This window comes from Tamandua tetradactyla, chromosome 17 (genome assembly GCF_023851605.1).
Source record: "Tamandua tetradactyla isolate mTamTet1 chromosome 17, mTamTet1.pri, whole genome shotgun sequence".
Taxonomy (NCBI): Eukaryota; Metazoa; Chordata; class Mammalia; order Pilosa; family Myrmecophagidae; genus Tamandua; species Tamandua tetradactyla.
This window is the reverse complement of record NC_135343.1, coordinates 78,433,897-78,453,257: the sequence shown is the minus strand read 5'-3', so window position 1 is coordinate 78,453,257 and position 19,361 is coordinate 78,433,897. Positions and strand designations below refer to the sequence as shown.

The window sequence follows — 19,361 nt, the reverse complement described above, 5'->3', positions numbered from 1 at the left end:
GGATTGTGTGAGAAATTACTGCTGTAATGCACACACACACACACATTATTTCCTGTGTCTTATTAATAACTTTAAAAACGTTGACAACACGTTGAAAGGATAGATAGATGGGATTAAATGAAATATTTTATTCTCCACAAGGCTAGTCTATAAGGCCACTTAAGACCTTCAAATGCAGGAACCACAAAGCCGTGGCAGAGGCAGGAGAAGAGATTGGGGGAGGGAGTTATGTACCCCTTTATTTCTTTGGCTTTTATCCAAAGCCCTAGTTTCTTTGAAACAATGGGGGAAACTGAAAGTGTTGGTTTTTTATTGCGTAAAAATAATGTTCAAAATAAGTTGTTCACTTTATTGCCATCTGGCCTTCTGTCCCTGGAATGAATTCTTAAAACTAGGGAACAGAAGGATTTCTGCGTACGTGGTTATTCATCCGCTGTACAGCCAGAGTTTGGTCTATAGATCCCTGCAGTAAACTCTGGGCCTCCCAAAGCTCTGGGGCTGCGAGTCATATAATTGTATAATATGATTATATAATAATCCTGTTTGCATCTGTTTCTTTTTCTAAACTATGAACTTCCTTAGGCCAAGGATTGTATCCTATTCATATTTATTTCCCATAGCATAGCTCCTGCCACAAGGCAAATGATAAACGTTTTGCTGAATGAATGAGCGCAGGACAGTGGGGCATCGGATGGCTTTAAGCTCGCCACTTGCCACAGGGTAGGGTTCTCTCCCCCTCTCCCCTCCTCTTGCCTCCACTCACACCCTGCCCTTTGCTGGGAATAGATCTCTTGTAGCTGAAGCAAAGGGACAGAAACTCTGTTGGCAATAACAGCTCATGGATTCTGTGGTGTACAAAGGGGTCGATGTTCACAAGCAAAATGTAAGTGATTCGGCTTATGGGGAGGTTGCTCTGGGGAGAACTGAAAGAATCTAAACGAGATCAGCTGAGAACAGGTACCTCTGGGGAGGATGGACCTGAAGACAGAAGGACTTGTCGAGTGTCGAGGCAGAGAAGGGGAACCCCAGTTATCTCTGGACTCCCTAAGGACTGCCAGAGCGACCTGGAAAGAAAAGTGAAAAAGAACTCCATCCTCTGGGCTCTGTGAGTCTTTATAAGTATCGTCATACTAAGATTTTTCTTTCTGGACATGACTGTACCTGAGGCCTCGCTCCACCCCCATTAAAAATAATCTGGCATAAATAAGTGATGATATAAGAAACATGCAAGCTTGCTATTGTGGTTTGCCTGCTGTAGTTCGGAATGATCCGTGTGTCACTTGGGGTTATACAGCGAGTGAAGGTTTTAGGATCACCTCCAACCCAGGAGCTGGCACACCGAACAGGCCACTTCAAAACACAGATGCCCAGGTCTGTCTCTCCACTTGCAAAAGCAAAAAGGATTCAAATTTTAGCTTAGATCAGTCAGATGAACCGAAGCACCACGGTTAGCTGCAGGAGCAGCAGACTAGAAAAATGGATTCTAACGTGAGCTATGCCAATAATTTGCAGCGTGACCTCTTTTTTTAAGTCATAACCTTCTGAGACTTCAATTTTCTAACGTGTTCACAATGGAACTACTACTTGCTCTGCTGAGTTCACAGGGATATCACAACGCTGAAACAAGATGCTAGATTCAAAAGCCCAACCAAGCGCAATGCACATTCAAGGGACTCCTGTGATCAGTTTATCAATGAATGTTTGGAAGCTTTCATTCATTCCACAGACTGTGAATTAAGTACCTACAACAATTGAGGCACTTGTTTGAGTGTCGGTGGGCAGTTGGAAGGGGGCAGAAGCAAGAAGAGGGAGTGTGAAAACGAGAAAGATGGGCACATTCAAGGGTCTCCTGTCACAGAACAGATAAAGCACATCCAGCAGTGAGGTGAGTCTATGGCAGAGGGTGTTGGACACCAAAGAAAACAGATCAAGTATTTCCAGAGGGCAGGGGCTGGGGATGTTATTCGGACCTCAAGCATCACTGCCATTCACAGCCAACAAAAGTCACACTCTTGGGGGGTCGGTGGAGGCAAATGGATTTGGGGAAGGAAGCTCTGTTCTCTATAGTTTTTATTCTGATGTAAGTTGGCTCCCGAGTTTGACTAGTTGAGTGAGATGCCTTTGCAGCTGTTTGGCGAGCGTCCTGGCCAAAAGGTTTGCTTCGGAAACAAATAGATAAATAAACTCGTCTGTCCAGAGGAGGTGAACGCAAGCAGCAGAGAGCCCATCACAGACACTCACGACGACAGCTCACCCCAAGACTTTTGACATCACTTTTGTAGACTGGACTCAAACATACACCTGCATAAATAGAAAAATGCAGGATATATTCGAGGGTTGGGAGCTGAAGGCAACAAAGAAAGGCCATTCGGGAGAAGTGCAGCAGCTGTTTTCAAAGTACCCTGAGCTTTTAGTATGGCTCCAGGGAAAGATGGTACAGAAAGCAAGACTCTTCTCGGCCCCAGCTTGGCACTCACTCAGCCACAGCGCACCCACAGTTTTGGGACAGACTCCGGGCTTCTGAGGAAAACAATGAAAGGGGAGGAACATTCCAGCAATTTCAGATACGGAGCCTCCCGCTGCTTCTCAGTCATTAGAGGCTGCTCTAGGCACTGACATTTTGGCCAGCAACATTTGTTCCCTAAATTCCCCCTAAATTCCTCCCTGAATTTCTCTCTGTTCAATTTCAACTTCTAATTTCTAGCTTGTCTTCCAAAGCCTGCCCCAAACCATGCTCGTTCTCGGACACACTCAGGACTATTTATAGGTGGCAGCCCTATGTGTCCCTTGATTGTCAGTTGAGCTATTAACAGTCAACTGTGGGAATAAAGCTGAACACATAGATAGTCCTTTTTAGCATTCCTTAACGGTTATTTTCAGGAAACAGCCTTTTGTTCTAAAGCAGTGAACCAGCTGGGACCCAGCCTTCCACATATCTTCCGAGGCAAGCCCTTGAGGTCTGTGTTAGTCCCTCCCTCATTTTCTCTTCTATTGCCTGTTCCACAAAACAAGGCCTCTAGAATAGTGTCTAGAAAAGCAGGAGGTGGTTTGCACATACACCCAAAACCCCAGACTTTTGACTCAGATGAACAGAAGGAGCCTCAGTCTTTGCAGTGGCAGATACAGAGCGGCTTGCAGCGTCCACCTCCTCCCGGGGATCGGAAAAGCTGCGCGGGAAAGGTCTGCCCCTCCGGCGGCTCTTGGGTTCCTGCTGGCACTTCACAGATCCAGAATAACCCATTACTGTGCAACTGAGAAAGAAGTGGAGAAACTAAATATACTCAGTACAGAACTAAAAAACAAAACAAACCATTCAATCAACCAACTTAACAAACAAACACTTCCACGGAAGCAGGCGGGATCCTAGTTTGCCGTCAGTGGGAGAAGAACTTGGAGACGTCTTCTGAGCCACCCTCTTAAGCCTGCTCCTCACATTCGCAAGGCAGGTGGGAGTGCAGATGGAGGCGCACGGAGCATTTATCTAGAATGTTTAAAATATAAATCAAGCTGACATGACATTAAATAAAATGCGTTTCCTCCTCTTAGCCATCTTCCTGTCTCTTCTCTCCTCTGACTTCATCCAGCACTATTAGGTGCCACACGCATGTGCACACTCCAACCCTAAACTTCATCTCCACTCCCACAAAGTGATTGCCCTCAGGCCTAGAGCTGAGTTAATCAGCAGCACCATCTGCCTTCGGGAAGAAGAACCAATGCCCTGGGAGTTGGCGTGGGGTCAGTGGGAGAGAGAATTCAGAGTTCCAAGAGCCTAGAGCTAAGCTAGACAGCGCTTCTCTGGAGAAGGACCAGTTGTTGGTTTCTAAAATATATTCAACCCGCTATAGACAAATACTTTGTAACAATACAATTGAATAGCTTAAAGATCCCTATAGAGTGGAGAAGAGTCAAAGGAGGAGGAGGAGGTATAACAGAGAAGACAGGATTTAACAAATGAGTATGAGTATGGCTGTTGATCTACTATATTTATATTTCTTTTAGCCTCCAGTGTTTTGCAGCAGCTAGAAGGAAAAACCTGAAATTGTGGAATAGTAACCCATACCAGACTTCGAAATCTCTTCTGACACTACTGATTAAAATGAACTTTGAAACTTATTGCTTTTTTGTATATATGTTCTATTTCACGATAAAAACTTAAAAAAAAATCCAGCAGTAAAGAAACTCACTTATTTTTACTTAAAAAAAATACAATTGAAATATTTTGTTAGGGTCAAATTGCCATTAAACTTCTAAACATGACTTTCTGTACTTCTCATGGACCAGTAGTAAATAGGCCACACTTTGAGCAGCACCGGACTAGAGGATGACACGTGGCTGTCTTGGTTTTCTAGGCTGCATATAAAATTACTGCAAACTTAATGGCTTCCAGCAACACACATTTATTATCTCATGGTGTCCACAGACATGGGTCAGGAGGCCAGGAGTGGTTTAACTGGGTCCTCTGCTCACGCTCTCACCAAGCTGCAATCATGGCGTCAGACAGGGCTGGGGTCTCCTCTGAGGCTCAGGATCCTTTCCCAAGCTGTTGGCAGAATTCATTTCCTGCGGTTGTAGAACTAATGCAGCTTGCTTTATATATATATAAAGGAGCATCAGACACAGGGTTTTCACAATCACACAGTCACATTGTAAAAGCTATATTGTTATACAATCGTCTTCAAGAATCCAGGCTACTGGAACACAGTTCAACAGTTTCAGGTACTTCCCTCCAGCCACTCCAATACACCACAAACTAAAAAGGGGTATCTATATAATGCATAAGAATAACCTACAGGATAACCTCTCGACTTCTCAAATACTTTTTTATTCTCTGCCCGATTACTCTAGGATATATCAGGGCATCACACTAACCTGTACAAACCAACAAGGTCTCACTCCTTATTCAAGATTCCACTTAATTATGGTGTTCGAGTAATCTGACCATACAAGTTACATTAGATTATATGCTACCCAAAATATAAACTTTGCACCAAATAAGCATCTCTGCTTTTGTTCTCACACAGAGTTGGAAGTTTGAAAACATGGGTCATATCAACCTTTACCCGGTACTCTGATTTACCTTAGTCCTGTCCAGATCAGCTTTATTCATATCTCTAGATGAAGTCTGATCACTTTTTCAGTTTTTTAAACAATTGCTAAATGGGGTAGTGGTGACATTCATAGCTTCAGTGCTCTAACTCTGAGTCTCAGGTGTCACATAAATACCCAAAGTTTCAGGGAATGACCAGGTTATACACAAATTGCAGCTTGCTTTTTGCAAGGTCATCAGGCGAGTCCTCTTTTCAGGAAGGGCTGCGTTCCTCTTTCAAGGGCCATCGCCTGATTGAGTCAGGCCCACCTGGAAAGTGGCCTTAGAGAAACAATTGTTTCTCTATTGTTTCTTTTGATTAACTTAAAGCCAACTGATGAGGGGCTATAAATACATCTTTAAAATCCCTTCACCTTTGCCACATAGTGTAATCCAATCATGAGCATGACATCCATCACATTCACAGGTCCCACCCATACTCCGGGGGGGGGGGAATCAGGTAGGATATGCAGGGTCTGAAATCTAGGAGGTCATCTTAGAACTCTACTTACCACAGTGGACCTAGGGTGAGCACATCCCTTTAGCCCCTGGACTCCTCACTTCATGACAAGGGCCTTGGTCAGAAGAAGGCCACAGCATGACCCTCTAAAGCTCAGGACCCAGATTAAGGGGCCTCGTAACCAGGCCTAAGAGACGTCCTGCATTCTCCCCAGCAGTCATGTTGGAACTGTGTCAACATCTTCTTCAAGTGCCCCAGATCCCAGTGCTGCAGGACACTCCTGAGAACTCCTCAGTTGTTTTCCTTCCAATCTTTCTCACCACTGTAGATGCTTATGGACAGCTAGACCGACAGAAATTTCATAGATGCATTCAGTCCAGATTTCATAACTTTGGAGTTACCAGTTTTTGGCAGCTCGGAGATCAAGCTATTACCAGTAAGCACCAGAGAGCTATAATTCCCTCTCTACCAGAGGCTGAGAGTCCATCTGGGCAACCCTGTTTGCAGCCTTGGCTATTCCTGGAGGTTCCTATAGGATCGGCACACCTTCAGAAGTTTATCATCTTCTGATTGAAAGCACTAGTAACATTGCCACACATGCTGTGAGAGTCTAATACAAAATGGCTGTTTTCTCGTAAATCTGTCCTCACTTGATAGCCACAGAATATACCAGTTGACATCTTTGGCTCCTGATGCCTGTTCCAGGCCAGGGAATCTCAGGATCGATAAAGAAACAGCAGATCTAGGTGTTCTCAGTCACTGACATTCCTCTTCTGAAGAAGTTGTCGCCTTCAAGCTGTCCAGTTATGTCCCCAGGTGGCTCACTGGGAAGCTGCAGGGCAGTGCAAAATCAATACGATACGAAATGGAGTGATACCTGGCCTTGGCAATTTCAGGCTCGGTCTGCTTTCATGTGCACCTGCTTGTTTAAATTAGGTTGATTTTTAAATTTGTATTGTTTCTCTAAATTTCGATTCTGATTTTTGGGGTCTATTGGTTCTATCAGTTGCTGAGAGAGAAATGTTGATATCGCCAATTAAAATTATTTCTCCCTTCAGCTCTATCAGTTTTTGCAGTGTAACAAACCACTCCAGAACTTAGTGGCTTAAAATGATAGTCATTTACTTGCTCACGACTCTATGGATTAGTAAATTGGGCTAGGGGAAGCTGAGATGATGCATCTTTACTTCTGCCAGTCTCTTCTGGGGTCACTCCTATGTCCAGGGTCTTCATTGGTATGGCTAGGCATCTCTTCAAGCAACCTTGCATCTTCAAGGAGACCATCTTAGGCTTGTTCAGGTGGCACCGGCATCCCCAGAGAGCAAAAGCAGAAGCTACAGCCCTCGTGAGTCCAAGGCTCCGAACCTGTACAACCTCTCATTCATCGCATTCTATTGGCCAAAGGAAATGACAAGGCTAGTAAAGATTCAAGGGTGGAGAACTAGTCTTCAACTCTTGATAGGTGGAGATGCAACAGGTTTGTACCATCTGCAATCTACCACAGCCTTCAAGAAAGGTCAAAACTTCAAAAAATAAAAATCATATAGGAAGTATTTTCAACTACAGTGAATTATGCTAGAAACTGATAACAAAGAGAATTAGAATGTCCATAAATATTTGGAAATTAAACCACATACTTTAACCCATGCATCAAAGATGAAATACTAATTGAAATTAGAAATATTTTAAACTGAATGATGATGAAAACACAACATATCAAAATTTGTAAAGTACAGATAAAAATGCAGTGTTTAGGGGGAAGTTATAGCTTTAAATGAATATATTAGAATAGAAAAATGTTTAATATTAATTACTGAAGCTTTGACCTCAAGAAGCTAAGGGAAAAACTAATAAAACTCAAAGAAAGTGGAAGGAAGAAAATCCTAAAAGGTAAGGGAAGAGGCATGTTATATAGAAAACAAATCATAGAAAAAAATCAACAAAATCAAGTCAGTACTTTAAAATGATTAATAAAATTGACAGAATCCAGGCAAGACTGATCATTTAAAAATAAAACAAAGCAAGCAAATTAATACCAGAAATAAAACAAAGTATTCATTAAAAATATTAAAAGGTTAAAAACAACTTAGATGAAATGGATATATTCCCTGAAAGATACAAATTATCAGAATTGCTACTAGAAGAAATAGAACATCTGACTATATATAAAAGGAACCAAATTTATAATTAAAAATGTTTAAGAGGGAGACATTTTGGAGAAAGCACAGATGCTTGGAGACAGAAATGCCCTAGGAGGTGTTAAGCAAGGAACCACAGAACCTTGAAAGAGCTGCAGAAGCTAAAGGGATGAAATTCCGAGTTTGTACCAGAGAAGCTTAAGGGAGAACTCACAGAGGCTTAGAGAGAGAAATACCTGGAGACGCCAAGAGCAGTCCCACAGGACAGACAGAAAGTCCCACGGGACAGACAGAAAGTCCCACGGGACAGAGAGAAAGTCCCACGGGACAGACAGAAAGTCCCACAGGACAGACAGAAAGCCACTGGAATTAGAAGCTGAAAGCAACAAACCGGAAGCAAGGACCAGCAGACACCAGCCATGTACCTTCCCAGCTGAGAAAGGTGTTTCAGATACCAGCAGGTTTTCTTCAGAGTCCAGGTATCATCTTACTGATGTCTTAATTTCGGACACTTTCACAGCCTTAGAATTTAAATTTGTAACCTAAATTAATCCCCTTTATAGAAGCCAATCATTTCTGGTATATTGCATTCCAGAAGCTTTAGCAAACCAAAACACATACCAAATTATTTTATAAAACCAACAGAATCTGATAATAAAACCAGACAAGAAAGTTGCAAGAAAAGAAAGCTGCAGATCAATATCTCTCGTGAACATAGGTGTAAAATTCCTTAACAAAATATTAGCAAATTGAATCCAGCAATATATCAGAAAGAAAATATATCAGTATCAAGTAGGGTTTATCCCAAGAAAGCAAAGTTGGAATAAATTAACTTCCCCACATTAACAAAATAAAAGAAGTAACCACTCTGTTATCTCAGTGGTTGGGTTAAAAGCATTTGGATTCATCACCTGTTCATCATAAAAACTCTAGCCCACTTAGAAGGGAACATCATCATTTTAAAAGTTATTTTTAACATTTTAGGTTATTTAAAAATAACCTAAAGACAACAACATACTTATGATGAAATATTGAACGCTGTCATCTATGTAGGGAACATCGTAAGAACATCCTCCACCACCAATTTCAAAACATTTTTATTGTTAAATATAACATACATAGAAAGAAAAAGCTATGATTTTCAAAGTAAACTTCAACAAGTAGTTACAGAAGAGATTTCAGAGCTTGTCATGGACTACCATCCCACTACTTCAGATTTTTTTCTTCCAACTGTTTCCAAACACTGGAGGCTAGAAGAAATATTTTGTGTGTGAAAAATAACATATATACAGAAAAGCAATAAAGTTCAAAGCACATTGCAACAATTAAGCTGTAGAACAGATTTCAGAGTTTGGTCTGGGTTACAACTCCACAAGTTTAGGTTTTTACTTCTAGCTGTTCTAAGATACTGAAGTGTAAAAGAAATATCAATATACTGATTCAGCATTCATACTCGTTTCTTAAACCCTGCTTTCTCTGTGGAACTTCACTACCACCTGTGATCTTTCTCCCACTCCTTAGGGGTATTTGGGCTGTGCCCATTCTAACTTTTTCATGTTGGAAGGGCTGTGGATAATATGGGATGGGGGGGTGAGACTAGTTGATGTTCTGGAAAGGCTGGGCCCTCTGCATTTCAGGACTTATCTGGTCCAGGGACCCATCTGGAGGTTATAGGTTTCTGGAAAGTTACCCTAGTGCACGGAGCCTTTGTAAAATCTTACATATTGTCCTAGGTGTTCTTAAGGATTGGCTGGAATGGCTTTGCTTGGAATTTGGCAAGGTATGGTAGGTAGCAACTCTAACTGAAGCTTGCATAAGAGTGACCTCCAGAGTAGCCTCTAGACTGTAATGGTTAGAGATTACAGTTGTTGAGATTGTTGTTTTTGCATGGGCAGACACCAGGAATCGAACCTGGGTCTCCGGCACAGCAGACGAGAATTCTGCCATTGAGCCACCATCACACTGCCCTAGACTGTATTTGAAATCTCTCAGCCACTGATACCTTATTTGTTCAACTATTTTTCCCCTGTTTGGTCAGGATGGCATTGTTGATCCCATAGTACCACTACCATTTTTATTCAAAATTTTACTAGAGGTCCTAGCCAAGGCAGCAAGACAAGAAGATGAAATAAAAGACATAAAGATTAGAAAGGAAGAAGTGAAGCTGCTTTCATTTGCAGAGGACATCATAGCATGTGAAGAAAATCCAAAGGTATCCACAAACTACAAGAACTAATAAGTGAATTTAGCAAGAGTACAAAATTGACCATTCTGCCTAAAGCATTTCTATGTCTGTATATTAGCAATATACAATTAGCCAAGTATGCTTAAAAAATTGGATATCCTTTACAAAAGAGATAAAATGCATAAAATATTTAGGTCTAAATTTGTCAAGAGATGTGTAAATTATGCATACTGAAAACTACAAAACATTGTTGGAAGAAATAAAAAAAGAGTCCCCAAAAGAAAGAGATATACTATATTCATAGGTTGGAAAACTTAATATTGTTAAGATGTCAAGGCTTTTCAAATTGATTTATAGTTTCAATGCAATTCCAATCAAAATCTCAACAGGTTGTTTTAAAGGAATGGATAAATTGGATTTTAAATTCATATGGAAATGTAAAGGATCTAGATTCATCAAATCAACTTTGAAAAAGGACATAGCTGGAGGGTTTATACTACCTGATATTAAGACTTCTCATAAAGATGTAGTGATCAAGGCAGCATGGCAAAATTGGCATAAGGATAGACAGTAAAATCAACCAAACAGAATGGAAAGTCTAGAAGTTGTCCCATAGTAGTCATTGATCTTCCACTAAGGAGCTAAATACAATCCAATGGGATATTTCTTTTCAATAAATGGAGCTGGAATAACTGGATATCCATATGGGAAAAAAAATGAACCATAGTCCCTACCTCACACCATACACAAGAATTACCTAATGAGATACAGCTTCACACTCCCTAGAATGGCATTATTTTAAAAAAATAGAAAATAACAAGTGGTGACAAAGATGTAGAGAAATAAAAACACTTGTACATTGTTGATGAGAATGTAAAATGGTACAACCTCTGCAGAAAATGGCTGATGATTCCTCAAAAATTTAAATAGAACTACCATATGACCCTTCCAACTTCTAGGTGTATACCCAAAAGAAATGAAAGCAAGGACTCAAATATTTTTACAGCAATGTTTATAGTGGTGTTATTTACAATAGCCAAAAGGTGGAAGCACCCCAAGTGCCCATCAATAATTGAATGGACAAACCAAATGTAGCCTCTAGATGCAATAGACTATTACTCAGCTGGTGAAAGGAATGAGATTCTGATACATGCGACAACACGGATGAACCTTGGAGACATTGTGAGTGAAAGAAGCCAGACCCAAAAGGATAGTTAATGTATGATTTCACTGATAAGAAATAACTAGAACATACAATTTCTTTATAAAGATATTAAGTAGATTACAGAGTACCAGAGAGGGGGAATGGGGAGTTAATGCTTAATTGATATAGAGATTCCTTTTGGGATGATGGAAATGTTTTGGTAATGCATGGTAGTGATGGCAACACTGTATCATAAATGTAACTAATACCACTGAATTATATACTTCAAGGTGGTTTAATTGGGAAATTTTATGTTGTATACATGTTACCAAAAAAAAAAAAATTCCAATAGAGAAGCACCCTACAAAACCCTGACCAGTACTCCTCAAAAGTGTCAAGGTCATTGCCATGGTCAGGTTCATGTGCCAACTTGGCCAGGTGGTGGTGCCCGGTTGTCTGGTTGGGCAAGCGCTGCCTGTCTGTTGCTATGAGGACATTTCATGGACTTAAATCATGACCACATTGGCTGCATCTACAGTCAATTGCATTTACAATCAGCTAAGAGGAGTGTCTTCTGCCATGAGTGACACAATCTAATCACCAGAAGGCTTTTAAGGAGGACTCAGAAGACACAGTCACTCTTCCTGCTTCAGTCAGCCAGCCTCTCCTGAGAGCTCGTTGAGGACCTTCATTGGAGCTGCCAGCTCGTGGCCTGCCCTACAGACCTTAGACTCTTACATCCACACAGTTTCAAGAGACACTTTCATAAATTTTATATTTACAGATATCGTCTGCTGGTTCTGTTTCTCTAGAGAACCCTAACTAATACAGTCATCAAACACAAGGTAAGTCTGAGAAACTGTCACGGCCAAGAGGAGCCTAAGGAGATGTGATAACTAAATGTAATGTCAGATTCTGCATGGCATTCTGGGCCAGACAAAGGACATGGGTAAAACTAAGAAAATCCTAAAAATCGATTTACTTAAGGTAAAGCTACCATCTCAGTATTGGCTCATTAATTGTAACAAATGTACCGGACTAATATAAGATATTAATAACAGGGGAAACTGGAGACAGGTATTCAAATTTCTCAAGTTTTCTGTAAAAACCAAAGTCTACTTTTAGAAAAAGCCAAGCCAAGAAAAAGATGGACCAACACTTTGTTGAACAGCACTTCACACATGATGTTGAAATAACCAACAAAAATTTGCTCAATCTCCTTAGATGTCAGGGAGATACAACTACCCATCCACTAAAATTAACAGTCAGACTGCACAGCAGACCTACTGTGTTCACTAGAGGCTGGGCAGACCTACTGTGTTCATTAGAGGCTGGGCACCTGTGACTCTCCTACCCCATGAAACAGCAGAGTCACGCTGCAGTGCTGTTCAGCAGTTTCTAATGAAGTTTCTCCCTGTGGCACAGCAATCCAACCCCTAGGATATACTGAAGAGACGTAAATTAATATGTACACAAACAGATTTGTATAAGAATATTCATAGCAGCTTTATTCATAAGGACCCCGAACTGGAAACAACCCAAAGGCATACAAACGGGAGAACAGATAAACTGGAATATTCATTTAATGGAATGCTATGCAGCAACTCTTTAAAAAAGAAAGCATTTTCAGTACACACAAAAAACATAAAAAGGAACCTCAGAGCCATTCCGTTAAGCGAAAGAAGCCAGAAGCAAAAGAATACATAGTGTATGCCTCCATTCATGACATTTGAGAACAGTGAAAACGAATCAATGGTGTCAGAAATCAGATTAGTATCTGCCTTATTGAGAAGATGGCCAGGGTGGGGTTGGCTTGAAAGATTCATAAAGGACCTTTGTGATGCTGAAAGTAGTCTGTATCTTCTGGTTGATGGTTACCCCAGTGTATACATCAGCCAGAATCCATCAAGCTACGCCTCAGATTTGGGCACTTTATCAAATTGCATCTTAATGAGGAACCGGGAGGTAAAGAAAAGAAACACTGTTCACCGTATCTCGGTTTTTCCTCTGCAACAGAGGAGTGATCTGACTCTTTCTCTTAAAAGTGTGGTTGAAAAGGATGTGAATGTTCATGAGCTTTGAAAGGAAAAGAATGATAGACGTTCCAGAGATGACGAGTCAGGTGTGATAAAAACAGAAACGTGGACTCAGGATAAAAAACCCAGATTAAGTAACACTTTTCTGCCTTTTCAGTTTAAGTTTGGTGCAGCATAGTTCCTGTGAACGAGCAAATGGTCTTAAAAATGCTAGTTCTCATTTAAAAAGCAAACAGACTTTTAGTAAACGCAAACTTTTATTTAGGCAAATTGTACCTGAGTAGAACCATTAATAGACAGCTATGTCCTTTTGTTCCTATTCGGAACACATGGGCTGCTAATGGAATTCCATTCTTAATTACCCTCGAAGTATCATCTAGCCCAATCACTCCCCTCTCGACATACCAGCTTGATTAGGTTGTTCCCTGGATGAGTTTGGGAACCTTTCCAACAGGGGTCCTTCACTGGTTCCCGATCCTCTGCTATTAATAGTGAGCTGAACCCCAGGGTTCAGTCCTGGGAGCCATAGACACAGGCTGTTTGTCCTTCTTTCTGTCCTGTTACAAACAGAACTTCCCTGGCCCACGAGAGAGACCCAGTGCTGAAATTTGCTGGTGGGGATTCTTTGTGAAACAGACTGTCAACTGTTCGTCAGGTACCACTTACTGGTCCACCAATATTTAATCTGTCACAAGCAAATGACGCAGATCTGTACCATTTGCCAACATGAAGAGTCAGCTTTACGTTTACGGCTTGTTGGGATATGAGTGTTAATCATGAAAGCCCGGAAGGACAAAAGGTGGCAGTCATGTTACAAAAAACTGCCTGAAAACCATTTTTGTGCAACTGCTCCCTAAAACATACGCAACTGTCTATGCACCATTTTTTTTGCTGGTATAAGTAGATACTTCTTGGAGGTGTTTTGTTTGTTTTGTTTGTGGGGAAAGTATGACCTAATCTGGCCAACTGGGGCCTCTGAGGAGGGAGATCCTGCCACCACCTGAGAGAACTAAGCCCTGGGTCCCAGGTATGTTCCTGGCCCAGTTCCCCTTCCCCCACCCCCTACGCCCCACCCCTGCCCTCACTTCGGTGCAGGATTGAGTAGCACCACTTACAGAGGAATTCATCTGCACACAGCTTTGCAACAGGTACATCACAGGTTAGGTTCCACCCCGCCCTCCACGTAGGACTTCCTGGGGTTCCCTCCCACTGCTGCTCTTTTAGGTGGCAGAGACTCTTCCTCTAGAGTCCACTAAGGCTCTGGAACCACCATCCTTCCAGCTCATTCTGAATTGCCTCCAAGTTTCTCACCTCTGCAAAGATCAGAGCTTTCTTATTCGGGCCGGATGCACTCCACCTGGTTTATGGCTGACAGAGAAGAGACATGACAGCCCGCGTCCTCACCGGTGGCCAGTGACCCTCTGAGGAAGTAGGGCAGGGACCCTGGCTTTTCTCCCTTCTCTTGTTTTCTCCTATCATTAACCCAGACCCTCTTTCAAGTCTGGGCCTTAGAATCCAAGTTGCAAGAGTTCTAAGGATTCTCTCTCCTTTTCATTTACCAGAAGCACCTCTTTTGCTGTGGCTGTCGTTGGCTGTTTTACAGCTTGACTGTTTTGGTTTTAACACATTTTAAATTTTAGAATAGTTTTAGATTTACAGAAAAGTGGCAAAGCTAGCATAGTTTCCACATGCCCCGCATCCTGCTTCCCCTAGTATTAACATCTTATATTAATGTGGTACATTTGTCAGAACTAATTAACCAACATTGACACATTATTATTAAAGTACATAGTTCTCTTTCTTTCTTTTTTCCAGATTTCCTTAGTTTTTACCCAACGTTGCAGGACCATCCAGGAGGCCACATTACATTTAGTTATCATGTCTCCTTAGGCTCGTTCCGGCTGTGATAATTTCTCAGACTTTCCTTGTTTTTGATGACCTTGACAGTTTCAAAGAGTACTGGCTGGGTGTTTTAGAGAATGTCCCTCACTTCGGATTTAGGCACACGAAGCTGCTTTGGGCCTCAGCTTTCTCACCTATGAAAGGAGCACAATATTTGACTACTAGGTTGTTATGGAATTATAAATATATATTTTTTAAGATAAAAAGCACTCAGATAAAAAAATAATTTAAAAAAAGCACTCAGAAAGAAATGGAATTATAGTGATCTTATACTGAGCACCTAATGCCATACCTGATGTCATGAAGGAAGAACAAATATTGCATTATTTAATCCTCAAAATAGGGTATATTTTATTAGTCTTACTTCACAAATGAGCAAACTGAGGTTTTTTGAAATTAAGAACTTTAAGATGCCAAGAGTCAGTAAGTGGTAGTACTGGTGACGAAGAGTTAGCATTTCCTCAGGGATTCCCATGGGCTTAGCACTGTTGCATGCACTTTCATGTACTAACTCTTCTAATTCTCACGACCTGATGGGGCAGGCTCCTATTATCCCCATTTCACGAAAGAGGAAACTGAGGCACTGAAGGAATCCAACAGCTAGTAAGTGGGGGAGCTGGCATTGGAACCCAGGTGGCTCTTAACTGCTCAATTAAACTACCTCCATCTTACTTATTCTTTCGCAGGTATTTGAGAACCTACTATGTGCTATTCATTTGCCTAGGGATACGGTAGTGAATGAAACAAAATTCCAACTCTCACGATGTTTACGTTACAGAAATACAAGGCAATATTATCATCTTAACATGGAAAATGTGTATCTCTTCTTGGATTCTTTCATTTTAGGTAACTTTTTCTTCAAATAATTCAATATTTATTGAGAACCTTTTTATGTATCAGTCTCTAAACTTGGCATTTGGATACAGCAATAAGTGAAACTCAGTCTGAATTATTCAGGGTTCTCAGGGAAGCAGGAGGTATTGTGAATATGAGATTTATAAAAGTGTCTCACTAACCGTGGGGATGCAAGAGTCCAAAGTCTGTAGGGCAGGCAGTGAGCTGGCAGCTCCAATGAAGGTCCTCAGTGAACTCCCCAGGAGAGGCTGGTTGGCTGCAGCTGAGAGAAAGAGAGAGCGCTTCATTCTTCTGAATTCCCCTTAAAAGGCTTCAGGTGATTAGATTAAGCACCACTTATTGCAGAAGACACTCCCCTTAGGCAACTGCGGATGTAATCAGCCACAGATGCAACCAACCTGCTGATGAATTAAGCCCATGAAATGTTCTCACAGCACAGATAGGCCAGTGCTTGCTTGACCAGACAACTGGGCACCATCACCTGACCAAATTGACACATGAACCTGACCATGACACGGTGCCATTTCTTTGGGCAGTACGATGTGGTTCAGTGGCAGAGTTCTCGCCTGCCATGATGGAGACTAGGGTTCGGTTCCCAGTGCCTGCCCATGCTAAATAAATAAATAAATAAATATTTGCATGCTTGAGCTGTCACTCTAAATTCATAAATTTAAAAATAATGTGTTTTAAAAACTGTGTTTAATGTTGCAAAGGAACTAAGCAGTTTTGCAAAAGTGGTAATTTTGAGGAGACTACATGGAATAGCTGATGAAATCTTGTCTTGGAAAGGCTCTAGCCAGCCCCCATGCTACTCAAATAAAAATAAAATCTAAATAAAACTGTACTTGCCAGGGAAACGTATTTTTTTTTTATTTAAATTATACAGTGAGAATGTTCATGTTTGTATGTTTTGCCATGGTAGCCTGCAAAAATACAGACACTATTCAAACCAACGGCATATGGCAGCCATAATGATTTAACAAATGCAAACACTTGCCATGTCCGCATCAGACATCATTATATTTATTTACAAAGAGGGATATCGATATTTGACTCATAAAACCAATTGTTGGGTTACATCAATAGTCCCATTTCCGTCTTTCTTTCTAAGTGACATTTACCATCAAACCTTTCAATTCTGGGCCTTTGTAACTGTGATTTCAAAACAGTAGAAATGAGGCCAGAAGTAGACCATACCTGCTAGAAAACATGACTTGGTCAGGCCTTCCCTGGAGATGGGGTACAGCTAGTGAGGGAGACTTTGTCTCCTGCATCCTAAATGGGGCATTTAGGAGGGTAAAAGTTATCTAAGCACTGAAATGTTTAGAAGTGCCTGTCAAGTGCTGCGGGAAGACTAAATGTCTAAAGTCCTCAGGTCCGTGTTTTGTGGATGATTTTCTTTAATGCATGCATAGTTTGAGATTTCACTTTATAACTATCATCATCTTTAAATAATATACATACACAATTCAAACTGCAGAAGTGTAGGACCCCAACTTGTGTCTGTTCCCCTATTGAATTAACACAGTCATATCTAGCCATTGTTGAGTTTTATGGCTTTTCTTCTTCCAAGCACGAGCATAATCCTACTCCCCCCCAGCTCCACACCAGCCATGCAGCCCCGTTGAAATGTCGTTTTAGAGCATTTATGGATTTGGTAGCTTTTCCCTGGTTTACAACCATCCTACAATAAAAGCAAAGCTCTCAAAAGGGTGAGGTGAAGGGCAGGCCATGGTGGTCAGTGACAGAGTTCTCACCTGCCATGCCGGAGACCCAGGTTCGATTCCTGGTGCCTGCCCATGCAAAAAGAAAAGAAAAGAAAAGAAAAATGGTGAAGTGTTAGTGCACTGATTGATGCAGCCACGTGCCTGCCTGACGATAAAGGCTCAGAGACAGTCTGCATTCCCAGGCAGGAGGAAAGCAAGCAACGTTTGCTTACTTAGCTTACTTTAAAGCAAAATCTATGTGCCTTTCTCTCTTTGTGCTTGAGTATCGTATCTTGGGGAAGCTTTTAAAAAACTGAAAGTCATAAAATATTTAAAGACTGACTGACTACAGGTCAAGTGAAACTTATTAACTAAACTTTCAGTGTGCCACTTGGACAAACAGAAAGCACTTCCAGGGTGGACAGCATGCAAATCCAGGTACAGTCTGCTCCTGTCTGCTATTTCCTCCTATCTGTACGTCTCCAGTCACATTAGCATTATTTGAATTAAAAACTGCAGTTTTAATCAGTGTTAGGTCATACTTGTTCATCCTGAAATGTTTCTTCTGCTGGTACATCGTGTGATTGGGCTGCTGTCGCAAAGTCCCACAAGACTGTAAATGGGTTTGGTTAAACATTGAGCGTTTGTTTCCCAAAATCCGCCAGTGAAGAACTCAGAGAAGCTAATAAGGCGATCCAATTCATTTTATTATAGTGACTTGTCGCCTGGGAAATGTGTGCTTAGGTGCCCCAGAAATATCTGACTAGACCAAATATAAAAACAAGTCATTAGAATTTCTCCCTGACATGGCCTTAGTTTACAGCCAGCCAGTATACGATGAAAGTTTATGCACCTTTTTTTCACTTAAGTTATTTTTCAAGCTGAACATTGTTCTCAGCTGTTCTGACCCAGACGTGTCAGCAGCCCCTGCTGCGGGGGCCGTTTTGCAGGTGACAAGGCCCTTGGACAGTAAGGGTCACACGACTCGTGCACAGCTGTGTTCAATGTAACTCTCACGTCTAAGCCCCCCCCCCCGCCCCCTCTGAAAAGCAAGTGCAGAGGTTTCCTGACGCTCCACCTGGGGCCCAGTGAAAAGAGTTCAGTGCCGCAGGCCCAGAGAATTTCACCTGGACTTCCGATGCCAGTTTTGCCTTCCCCCTCTGGAGAACTCAGCCTGATTTAACTGAAAATAGCCCCAATAAGAAAATGAACAAGAAACTGTCCCTGGGATCTGACTTCCAGGAGGGAGATGTCATGATACCGGAATAAACCCATCGAGCTGCCTTTCATCTTTTACCTTTTAGGTTGTCCCATTTCCAACTTCACTCTTCATGTTTCAACGAAAGGTCATTTTTATTTATGAATAAAATTATTGCAATATTCTATTTCATCAGGGAGACACACGGATAACTGTTAGGTCAGGGGAACGGGGAAGGGCACTGCAACTGGAGCTGCGGAAGCTGTGTCGCCCCTCCCAATGCCATCTGGAACCGCCCCTTCCGGACACCTGACTTCCGAACCTGATGGCCCACCCCTTCCGGACACCTGACTTCTGGAACGGATGACCCGCCCCTTCCGGGCACCTGACTTCCGGAACTGATGACCCGCCACTTCCGGCCCCCAAAGCAATAGATGGTGCTTTGGGTGTTTAAACGTCCGGTTTCTCCCAGGATGGTCTGCACGTGCCATAGACTTTAGTGTATATCTGAGATCCTTCCTTTGTTTTAAGCAAACTGTTATACATAATGGTGGAATTAAATAAGCTTGGATGGGTTTAGTAGAGCTCCACTTGGTATCCAGGCTCTGCTAGTCCTGAACAGAAATGATGGCGTACACATGCCATGCAGCA

At 41.7% G+C, this 19,361-nt stretch overlaps 1 long non-coding RNA gene across 1 annotated transcript; it reads right to left on the bottom strand.

Moving 5' to 3' along the window:
- Window positions 1–12,977: 12,977 nt before the first annotated feature.
- Window positions 12,978–19,009, bottom strand: LOC143661775 (uncharacterized). Its single transcript, XR_013164822.1, has 3 exons — window positions 18,810–19,009; window positions 15,968–16,068; window positions 12,978–15,085 (listed from the first exon to the last, which is right to left on the bottom strand). It is a non-coding gene; the product is annotated as an uncharacterized LOC143661775 (long non-coding RNA).
- Between the last annotated feature and the right edge of the window lie 352 nt (window positions 19,010–19,361).